Below are 12,618 nucleotides of genomic sequence, written 5' to 3' on the forward strand. Positions count from 1 at the left end.
AAAAATTCCAAACAGATTTAGTAATTATTTGTTAGAGTTGCAAATGTTAGATATGATCATGCAAAAGACTATTAAGACTTTAAAGAACACTACTTTATTTTTTTTTTTAACGTTTATTTATTTTTGAGACAGAGACAAAGCATGAACGGGGGAGGGTCAGAGAGAGGGAGACACAGAATCTGAAACAGGCTCCAGGCTCTGAGCTGTCAGCACAGAGCCTGATGCAGGGCTCGAACTCACGGACCGTGAGATCATGACCTGAGCCGAAGTCGGCCGCTTAACCAACTGAGCCACCCAGGCGCCCCTAAAGAACACTACTTTAGATGGTTACATGCTGAAAATAAGAAGTAGTCACCCACAGGACAAATTTTTAAAAATAATTGTCCCATTATTATGTAAATGATGCTGTAGTTTGGTATATGGTTTGGAGTGTCAGAATCATATTTTTATCAAAAAAGTACTAAGTCTCAAAAAGAACTTTCACAGAAATGGTGTGTGCTAGAAAATCAGGTGACTCCAAACACGGGTTCTGTAATGGCAGAGACATGAGTGCCAAATCACATGAACTTTAAGGGTGGAGAAAAGTAGTATTTTTAATTAATATTCTATGTAATATGTGATTTTAATATACATAGGTGGAAGTTAATACATTAAAATATAAGTAAATATTTGACCATTATCCATATGCTTAATGGTTATTTTATATATTCAAAACTTCTCATTTGGGGAAATAAACATTAGTGTCTTGGGATCACCTTATATTGAGACATATACAGTATTTATTACTGCTTTGCTTAAAAAAGCAAAGTGATTGCTTAACTTTCCTATGAACCCCCAAGTAAGTAAAGTTTACCTCAGACTTCTTTAAAGTCTCAATTGCTAACTTAATCTTTTCAATGTAATTCGTATCATTCTATTCACCTTTCCTTCACATCGTTCAAGGTGAACAAATTATGTTAATCTTATCCTTTAAATGTAAGCATTTTTCAGTCATTGTATTAATTAAACTTTAAGGTATACAATCTTAAAACCAAACCAAGCACATGGTTGAGAGCCTTCAAAAGGTAATCTAACACAGTTTGCCCAGGACAGGAATCACTCTTATGATTCCTTTACTAAAAGAAGTGCAGAAACCATGGACTGCTTCTGAGTAAAACTGTACTTTATAGACAGAAATACTTGGCCCTAGTAGACACTTGGTTCGTTTTTGTTTAATTCCTTTTGAATTCAGCCAAAATAAAGGCAAATTAAAATACTAAATTATGTGCTCAGGTACTTAAGATGTAAAACTCTTGTCCATTTCTTTTTCTACTTATATATAGAACCATCCTCTTATAGCATGCATTCTTTGACCAAAAGCTAATTTTCCAAAATTTCAGTATTTTCATTTCTCAATGGCTTAATTGATTGATTTGAGTAACTCAACTTTGATTGAGTTACTTTCTTGAAATATATCTAAATCACATCATTAATAAAAAGCTCTATTGACACACAATTATAGTGTTATAATTATGCACACAATTAAGCATTAACATCAGAGCTCCAAGAAACCTGTATGAATTGGTGCAATATGAATCTGAATAATGTCATTCCATATTCCTTCAAGATTATGCATAGTATGTTCCTTTTCTTATGAGTTCTCAGATCCTTAGAAATTCATATAATTAAAAACCGGACTGTGGAAGTGTCCTTACAGACACGTAGTAACACCATGAAGTACTAAGTACTTAGAAAACCATAATGAAGGAATTGCAAAGGCAAAGGCCTACACCTCCAGGTGGAGGAAAATAGCCAGAGAAGCCAACCGCAGAGGCACAAGGGGAAGTAAGGGAAAGCCTGCCCCGTCCAGAGGAAGCAGACACTACCTTGCCTCAGCCAGTTTTTGCCTTTCTCATATTATCATTTCTTCAGATTTTTTTTCAAGAAAATGGAAAATCTGGATTATTACATGATAGTGCCTATTATTCAAGCATTGGCAACTAAATCCATTTGCAATAAACACCAAACAAAACATTTCTGAAAACCAGACACTGCCCACAGACTACGAGTCTTAAAACGTTGCCTATAAGACAAAAGATACCCCTTAAGTTGTTAAAGAAAAAAATACTCAATGGCACTCATTAAAGGTGGTAAGGCAGACCTCATCCAGGACCATCGCAGTAGGTAAAGGGATGCCTGCAATGGGATTTTATAGTGGGGGAGAGAGAAGGGGTTTAATCCTAAAACAGCATAAACACATGGGAATTTATAGACAAAGAGCAAGGTAGGGATGGGTGGATGGAAAATTACTAAGAGGCAACATCAGGAGTAAGGGGAGTTCTGGCTAAACTGACCTAACCTGCTTCTTTGCCAAAAACAGGCCAGGGTGTTCAAACATCACCTGAGGGGGATGACAGGAGATGAGGAACCCAATTAGATATCGAGGGGTGATCAGATATCAAGGGTGGGGGTTCAGGTTAAACTGACTTAACAGGGTTCTTGCTCAAACTGGATTTTACAAGGAAATGCACAGATGGGCCATGGAGAAGATTTAAAAGACTGAGTAAAATTTGGTCAAATGAAGAACCTTTGTCAATGTTTTTCAGTCCCTGATAGCTCTACAAACAAAAGCCAGGAGAGAAAGAACAAAGGGGAGCCTGGGTGGCTTAAGTTGGTTAAGCCTCTGACTTAAGCTCAGGTCATGATCTCAGTTTCTGAGTTCAAGCCACGTGTTGGGTTCTGTGTGGACAGCTCAGAGCCTAGAGCCTGCTTCGGATTCTGTTTCTCCCTCCCTCTCTCTGATCCTCCCCTGGTCTCTCTCTCTGTCTCTCTCTGTCTCTCTCTGTCTCTCAAAAATAAATAAATAAACATCAAAAAAAGAAACAAAGAAACAAAGAAAAAAATCATCATCCTCACTTTTAAGAAGGCCTCACTTTTAAGAATGCCTAAAAATCAAATACTCATCAACAAGCTACATCTCCACTGACCAGAGCAGTAAATGGTTTCAGTAAAAACTTGTACAGACTTTGCTAAATTTGAAAAGCTTTTTCATTTTTTTTCTACCACTCTCATAAAAATATCATAATAATATTTTAGCCTCTAAAGCCACAGCAGGTGAAAGACAAATGCTTTAAAAAAAAAAAAAAAAAAAAGGTCAGAGGAGCATCACAATGCACAAGACTCCATCTAAAAATTGAGTTTGGACATTCATTATTTCTTTTCTATTTCCCTTCCTTCCTTCCTTCCTTCCTTCTTTCCTCCTTCTCTCCTACCTTCCTTCCTTTTCTTCCCTCCCTCCTTCCCCTTCTACCTTTCTCTTCCTTCCTTTCCTTTTTTAACATTTATTTATTTATTTTGGAGAGACAGAGGGAGACAAAGCCCAAGCCAGGGAGGGACAGAGAGAGAGGGAGACACAGAATCTGAAGCAGGCTCCAGGCTCTAAGTGGTCATTACAGATCCTGACGTGGGGCTCAAACCCACGAACCGTGAGATCATGACCTGAGCTGAAGTTGGACGCTCAACTGACTGAGCCACCCAGGTGCCCCTCTCTTCCTTTCTTTTTAAATTTATTTGAAAGTAATCACAATGGCTGAGGTGTAGACCTAACAGCAGTATGTGATTTTATGTTTTTTTTCTTTACTCTAAGGAAACATAATATTAAGTCTGTCTTAAACTAAACCAAATTCAGAGACAACACCTTGGCTCTGAGGGTCCATCTCAATGTCTGCAATATTTAGCTATAGGAAAAAAAAAAAAAAAAAAAAAAAAAAAAAAAAACCTGGAAAAAAGTGAAGGACAAATGGTAGTCCTGCCTCTGATGATGAAAGCAATGTTCACATTCACAACCAAAAATCTTCTCAATAGAGCCAAACTGCTTACTTATTAAAGAGACATAAAACACACCACTTCTAGGGCTTTGAATCAGAGTTGTAACTTAATTCACAATGAATTTGATTCTACTGTTGCCAAAGTCCTGAAGGTGATCTGTGTGCCTGGGAAGGAATGATACCTCCAGCTTCAAGTTCAAGTTTCTAAGTAGGATGTGGCTTGAAGAAAGAACTGTCAAGGCAAGTGGAGCTGAAATATTTCTATACCTGGTAGCTTTAGAGGCTTTCTGTAGCTCTTCTAACCTGTGGGAAAGGGTCTCCGTCTAGGGGCCTTGCAGGTGAACAGTTCAGATCTGGAGTCAGCTCAAGTTTCTGAGGAACTCAGAGTTCCAGGATATCTTACAGATTCCTCTGAGCTTTCTGTGACTGAGTTTAGGGAATGTGAAACCATTATCTAACCACTCCCTGAGCTTCTGGGATTCCATTTAACTCTGAAGTAGGAAAGCCCTTTGTAGCCCTGCTTTAGAACTGGAGGGGTTCCTAAAGCCTCCCCAAGTTCACAGAGTTGATGTTCTAACCAAGTGCACCATATGAACAGTAGCTATTTAGTGGCCATGATTGCTGGCTGCGACTGGTTGTTCACAGACTAGAAAGTCACACTCCTCCCATGGAGTAATCTGCATTACAATTAAAAGATATTTGGTGCAAAAATCTCATTTTTTCAATGTTTATTTATTTTTGAGAGAGAGAGAGAGTAAGGGGAAGAGAGAGAGGGAGACACAGAATCTGAAGCAGGCTGCAGGCTCTGAGCTGTCAGCACAGAGCCCAACAAGGGGGTTGAACTCACGAACCGCGAGACCATGACCTGAGCCGAAGTCTGACGCTTAACCGACTGAGCCACCCAGGCACCCCGCAAAAATCTCATTTTATTTCAAGCGATTTTACATTATATCCAGGAAGTCAAGTATTTAATTATAACAAATCCCTGATATATACTTATGTTTTATATACATTGTGTATTTCAGGTCTTTGCTGTATAGTCCTTGAACCATCAAAATCCGTATCACCTGGAAGACTGCTAGAAACACAAATTCATGGGCTCGAAATCAGAATCTCTCCAATGATTCTTACATACACGAAAGTTTAAGCACCAACATCTATATCATCTTTGTTTTCACTGATTGTCTTTTTTTTTATGTTTATTTATTTTTGAGAGACAGCAAGACAGAGTGTGAGCAGGGGAGGGGCAGAGAGAGAGAGGGAGACACAGAATCCGAAGCAGGCTCCAAGCTCTGAGCTGTCAGCACAGCCCAACACAGGGCTCGAACTCACAAACTGAGATCATGACCTGAGCCAACGTCGGACGCTCAACCAACTGAGCCACCCAGGTGCCCTTGATTGTCTTTTGAGATGAGTAATTTTTATGTATGCTAAAGTTTGAGACTCACTGTTCTATGTTGTCTTTGCTTTTATACTGTTGTCTTTGAGGCTACACCAGACACTTATTAACTGTCAGTCTGTTGTCCTGTTTTTTTCCCTCTAATCTTACTTAACATTCACTATATTATAAATGTATAAGCATTTAAAAAACTTTATCTGGGGTGCCTGGGTGGCTCAGTCGGTTAAGCATCTGACTTTGGCTCAGGTCATGATCTCACAGTCCGTGGGTTCGAACCCCACGTTGGGCTCTGTGCTGACAGCTCAGAGCCTGGAGCCTGCTTCAGATTCTGTCTCCCTCTCTCTCTCTCTGCCTCTCCCCCACTCATGCTTGCTCATGCTCTCTCTCTCTCTCTCTCTCTCTCTCTCAAAAATAAATAACCATTTAAAAAATTTTATTATCTGTGAAAAATCTTTAGTTTTGGTTGATGATAAATGTTATACTGATTGGACCTGGTATTAAAAAGCTGTACTCAAATCCATACCTCTTATTAGCTGTGGGGCCTCCTTGTGGGGCAAGGTGGAGATTCTCTGGACATCAGTCTTACCACAGGAAAAATATTACTATCTCAGAATTGTATCAGTAAAGTTTAGATGATCAGTATCTATGTGAAAGATCTTTGTCAAAGCACTACTGTAAGTTTCAGAAAATCTCTGTATAATTATGATTAACAGATTAGGCTTCCCATTTCAAAACTTCCTGATTAAGACACGCTGACAAACATCTGCTGTTTCTCAAAGGTCACCTAAAGAACTGCAATCTTCTCTTGTTTTCAAGTCACTATGCCATGTTACATCATATCACTTTTAAAAATAATTCCTATACTTCAAAAGAATTCATTATCAATACAGAATCACATGGCCTCACACAGTATACACAGGGATATGTTGCTGTTCAGTTTCTCCAAATGAGGCTTAATAGTTCATATTCTGGCCTTCAAATTGGGATGCAGAAGAATAGACAGGAAATAAAATGATATAATCTCACAATTCTTGAAATTAAACTTATAGAAATGCTACGCAAATACAGCTTTAAGTTTCAAAAGTTAATATAATAAAAATGAAAAAAAAAACTTAAGGAATAAAATATGCTCTAAATGTGTACATGTTATACTTACATCAACCAAAAGAAGGAAAATATATGTTCTACAGTATTTTTAAAAAGCAAATGTTTAATGTCTTATTTGTATTTCCCAAGGAATAAATAGGCATCGAAAATGTCCAAACTTAAACACACACACACACACACACACACACACACACACACACACACACACACAAGTTTTCCTCTTTAGTTTACTGCTTCTCTCAGTTGTATTTCATTGTTTTTATTATGTCTATTTGTTATAGATGTTATGTAAAGTAAACCTAGTAAAATTTCAATATTCAAAATATACTCCATGACTAACTGCCCCAAAATATACTCAGAATTTAAAAGTCAAAGGAGAAGTGTCTGATCAGCATACATCAGACACCTGTCAATCACAGCAAGCTGGCATAGGATAGGTGTCAGAGTAAACTGGGGTTTTTAAGGCCTGGGTTCTAACTTTCTGAGCGATATTGAGATTACCTATAAAATAGGGAGGATTATCTGCAAATTGGTTTTAAAGCAACCTTCCAGGTTACTTACCTAATAGTGTCTTAAAGAGAATTGCTGCTAGGATTTTCAAAACAATTCCCTTTCTCAGAATACCTGCTTCTGCTTCTTGACTCTTTATGGCAAGAATCTAAGACTTTCCTAAGACATCTCTCTTTGCCAAACTCCCTATTGCAACAAGAATAATAGCAGTTTATGTAGTGACACTCACGGTAGATGTAGTATTGCTCTTGCAGGTTTATCTACCAATACTGCTTAAAAGACTGATACAATTTCCAGAACTATGAACCTCGTATTTTAATGCAAACCTTAACACAGTTGCTTTTGTGAAATAACTCTTGGGGTCTGTCCATACTTAGAAAGCATACAATGAATTGGGTAAACAGTTTTGCACTGAGAAATTTCTGGCCTATGGATTTTTTTCCTTAAACTATTAAGATGCTTATGCAAATGTAAACGGATTAGCATGAATGAGTGCTAATAGATTCCCTAATAAGATAACACTCCAGTATTCCCTAGAACCTCTCTTAAAAGCCCTGGGTAGAAGAATATAAGCCAAAGAAAGCGGGGTGGAGGGAATGGCAAAATTTCTGTGACTCCTTCAACTCAGAAAGTACTCTGGAGTTGATTCTATAAAGGTATGACACAGGTTTGCCCCTGACACTCTTGGTAGAAAAGTTGCCAATCAAGTTGATAATTTCGAATTGGTACCCAAACCTTGGAGTGTAGACAAAAGATATTCCTGAATATATCACTGCTTTGGATTTCCAAACCTCCACCCCAAGTTCCTTGCTCCCCAACCCCTTAGCCCCCAAAACTTGGAGCCCAATTTTGAGACAATGATCCCAACTAATATCAGAGAGGTCAGGTGATCTGTTCAAGGTTGAATAGCTGTCCAAATGTAGATAAGTATTTAGAAATATTCAAAATGATTATAGCTGCTGGCTCTGAGCCTCATAAACATAACAAACAAACCACATGACCAATAAAACCTAGTTTTTTCTCTTTCTCTGCATAACTCAAAGTCAACTTCTCAGGGCCTAAATATGTCACAAATACTTTTTAATAAATTCCCTTTATAGGAAAATGTTTATGATGAGTGCAGAAATTCTCATATCTATCTTGCTCATGTACCTCTTTTACAACATACTGGCATTTCAGGCAACATGAAGCCCTACCTTTTATACAGTAGCTAAGGCACTGACCTAAGCCCTGGACATATCATTGTCATTGAACTCTCACAATAGTATAACACAGATATTATTATGACCACTTTATTGAAGAAGCTGAAGCTCAGAAAAAATCATATCACATACGTATTAAAGAAAGAATCACATTCAAACCTATGTCTTTGGGACCTTAAAGCCTTTGTTCCACGGCTTCTGCTAAAATGCCCAACTGGGGGCATGTGGTTATTATTAATTGTAGGATTTGAGTCAGGACAGATCTACTTTCCTACAGAGAAGTCCTGCTACTCTATTTGTATGTGTACACACCCTTGCACGAGGCATGTACACCCATTGGCAACATGAGGATGGATGGGCTATCTGAAAGGTAAGGGTGCAACCTGATGCCTCTAGTATATGCCTTGTATACCCTTCTGATGTGACAGACTGAAAAAGTGGGTCAGTTCTAAAAAATGATGAAATCACTGATTCCTCAACAATTGAAGTAGCTAATCACTAAAACAGGATTATTCACACTTGTTTATTGTTTTAATTCATAAGAACCTATTAATCAACTGTTATGTGCCAGAAATGATGCCAGCGCCTACAGATACAGTACTGAGTAATACTGGTGTTACATAGTCAACCTATAGATTTGCTTCAGAAAATTTAACTGTTTGGTACACAGATGGGCCTGTAACACCTGCCTATAATTTAAAATGCATTTCTATGTGATGATAAAACATAATTCCATTCAATCCCAATTTTATTATTAGCAATTTATTCTAGTCATATATATATATGTACACACACACACACACATACACAATACATACTTGTATCATAATACAAATTCACACTCATTATACTTATTTTCACGAATCTGCAATTCTTTTATTTTTCTTGAAGCCAAAAAAGTTTTGTCCCAAAATGAGTGTCATCAGTATGGACTCCCACTTGACTGATGAAAGACATGAATCACACAATTGAGAGCTTTGGCAAGTACTCTTTATAAACTCTGTAAATATGAAGTATTTCTTCGAAACATGTAAACAACAAGAAGTAAAAGGGGGTATACATAGTCACATAATACAGGTAAGAACCTGAAAACCCTGAGCAATCACAATAAATTCCTATATGATTGAACTATATGAAATTGGCAATATCTAATTTTAATCTATAAAAATAGCAATTTCATGTGGTTCAACCTGCTATTTACTTTGACTCTTCTCTCTGAGGTGGGTTACATATTATCACTAATTAACCATACTATCCACCCAAGTCTTTCACTGACTTAAACTGTTTTTAAAAGGTGTCATGACACTAATTTCCCTGACAAACCATAACAGCACCCCTATGCCAATACTGAATATATGCCCAATCACTGAAAATATTTCTGATTTATTCTGTTCTAGGCAGTAACTGAGGTACAAAGTCCATTTGTTATATAAAATCCATTTTCTGTTAACACATACAGACATGATTTCCAGAGCTAAAGCTAATATTCCATATATATCAAATGTAAATCCCACACCATTAAAACAAACAAACAAACAAATCTATTACCAGAAGAGTTTACTGAATATAATTAAAGAAAAATAGTAGGAGCTTGAAAAGACTGAAGGGTAAAAGGGGGAAAAATAAGCTAAGTCTTTTAGGACTATGAAAGTTAAAGATTTGTTTTTCTCTAAATTTGTTAAAGAGAATCTGTCTCTGGGTTGAGAACTTGCTTGCAAAGTCTCTGCCTAGAGCAAGATATTCAGAGCCAACTTGTTAACTCCTAATAAAACAAGGCTTGGAAGGAAAATGCTTCCAGCCCCATAAGTGAAGTATACCAGCCGGCATTGTGATAATACCATATGACTGGTTTTCTTAGGTGTATTTTCCCCTTATTATCAACTTCCTTTTTCCATCATATTAAGATCCACAAAAACATATATATCTACCATAAAGCACTTGAAGCCGGACACCTTGGTGTTTTGGCAAAAAAAAAGCTCATAGGACCTATTATGTTCCATGGAAAAAGTGAGTATTATCCCACCTCTACCCCTACTGTAATCTTAGCTGCCCCCTCCCCATCTGAACACTAGTGTCCCTTTTGGTTTCAAACAATGCTTTATCATAGTTTGATAACATTGGTCATTTTGAGTATTCCTGTAACTCTCTGTACAGGTTAAAGTAAGTTTTATCTATTTATTTTTGTTCTTTATTTTAATCTGAAACTATAATTTCAGAGGTGAATATACCACGATAGAAAAAAATTGCATTTCAATAACTTTATTGTTTAGGAGCATTCTCCCTTTGCCAATTGGCATTCTATGTGTATTAATTCTTAAATTCAGACTATTAAAGAAAAGTTAATCAAAGAAACAATAAACCCATAATTCATTCTTTTCCATTGGCCATTGTGTTTGCTTTTACAGGACTTAAATGTCTTAGGCCATTATTTTAAGGAAAATATTCAATAAACTAGCTGGAAAAACCTTAAAGGGATGCTTTTTGTAGGTCTCTAATTTTTACTTAACAAAGGTGTTACTGTCTCTTTCAGTGGAATTGACTATTGCTAAATCTTTACTTCAATAACTAATTAATACAGAAAAAAAAGAATGGTTTTAACCCATTACTAATTTGCTAAGGACACTTGTAATACGAATTAAAGGCAAAGATTGTATTTTTTCTCAATTAAGACATCAGATAGCAAATAAAATTAGTCACAATATCATATGTGTAAAAACAAAACTGTTTTAAATGCATACGTTCAAATAAGTTCATATATTAAATTCAATTCTATTATTATTTAACAAAATAAGTATCTACAATGTTCAAAGTCCTATGTTCACAGGGCTTTTGAGGAGGGCACAAAATGGATGTGTTCCTGAGATGTTTTTTCAAAAAACTTTTGGTCTAATAGGGGCATTATTCAAAAGTAAGTCAAAATTACTATAAAACATGAAACTTAGAAAGATGACAGCTTGGAAAGTCCAATGTTAGAACTCATAGCCTGACTTATATTCTATGAGTCCAGATTTGTCTGTTCCCTTGGGAGTTCAGGATTCCTATGTTAGATAATCTCAAATTCTTGAAAAAGGTGAAATGAATGCCTATCATCAATCAGGTGAATAGCTTGTAAAACAATGTCTAGCATAGGCAATTATCACGTTAGACCTAACATCTTACATAGTACTTGTACTTAGCTTTGAGCACCTCGTGAACTTGATAAGTGCTTTTCAGCTTTTAACTTTGTATATCCTCCAAGGAAAAACAAATAGTTTTTATTTAATTGATCTAGAAACCAAGAGAATTCTGATTCTAACCCATTGATTTCCCCCAAATAAGATGATGTCACCACAGTCATACGAGATTTTTAATCAGCTAGACACTTCCCGGTCTACATACAAAAACTCATTTCACAACTGTAGATTCTTCATTTAGCACCACCAGATCTATCTTTGTTTTTGAGTTTCTCATTTTGTTTCTGGGCAGGACAAATGGAAATCGGAAGCTTTGAGAAATCTAAAGCATACCGTAAGGAAAAGGTAAGAATTAACTGAAGAGACCTGAACCACTGTAAACCCTTAACTATGTCACCTTGTTCGGGTCCCAACGCTCCCATTGTTGCCCAAATATGGTTGGTCCATAACCTATTTCAGGCATTCTCCTCACCAATCCCCATCCCAGCCATTCTCTCTTTTACTGATGGTTAATCACAACAGCTACCTATGGTATGATTTGTTTCATTCTTTACCTGTCACTCCATCTCCAAAACCTGTCTTCTTGTTCATCTCCTTTCCTTTCCTGCAGATTCTAAAGAAGATATGGCTATTTCTCTTTCTTTCAAAGGCAAAGCATCATCTGTGCCTCAGATCCCATCCCTTCCTAGTTTGAGAACTCTTGCTTAGCACTCTTCTTCCTCTCCAGAGTCTTTGGCCTCCATTGGCTCCATCCTCTTTCTCCTGAATACTGGAGAGGAGGTGGGGAGTGTAGTTTACACTTATTCCTAATGCTGTAGTTAGCTGCTTTTATATCCTTTCCTAAGTCAATATCTGCTCTCATTTCCATGCCATATTCCCTTCTGAGATGCATATATGTTCGCTTTGTTATCACACTACAAAGAAATAGCTTCCTCCAATGTCATTATGGTCCCCTTTCTGCCAAAGCTAAGAACCTCCAAATATCTCTTCTCCTCCTCCTGGTACCCTTGATAACATTTCTCCACTAGTAACCCATCTTGCCTTGGCTTCCATGAAACCTCACTTTCTTCCCATCTTCTTAACCCAAGGCCATTTTCCTTTCAAAGCTTCCAATCCCCTCGTGTTCTCATTCTCTTTTTTTAGAGAATGTTTTTGTTTTTTGTTTTTTTTGTTTGTTTTTTTTTTTTTTGGTGGTATTTTAACTATCATGTTGAAAACATTGGCTCCAAAATTTATCCTCTGGTCCTGTCCTTTGGTCAGCTGGTTCCACATCTTGAATGGCCCAATGGATATTTCTACCTAGTTCATCAACTCTCACTGAAGTACCCGCAACCTCAATTTATATTGGCCTATTTCTGTCAAAACCATCAAAAGTCACTTACGCTCAAAACCTTGGATTCTACTTTGATTTCTTTTTCTCT

General features: G+C 37.0%; 1 protein-coding gene across 4 annotated transcripts in view; it reads right to left on the reverse strand.

Moving 5' to 3' along the window:
• The window catches only part of SATB2 (SATB homeobox 2), a 218,708-nt gene that overhangs the window by 109,913 nt on the left and 96,177 nt on the right, over positions 1-12,618 (reverse strand). The gene's annotated exons all lie outside the window — the stretch shown is intronic.

Source organism: Panthera leo, chromosome C1 (genome assembly GCF_018350215.1).
Source record: "Panthera leo isolate Ple1 chromosome C1, P.leo_Ple1_pat1.1, whole genome shotgun sequence".
NCBI classification, from domain to species: domain Eukaryota; kingdom Metazoa; phylum Chordata; class Mammalia; order Carnivora; family Felidae; genus Panthera; species Panthera leo.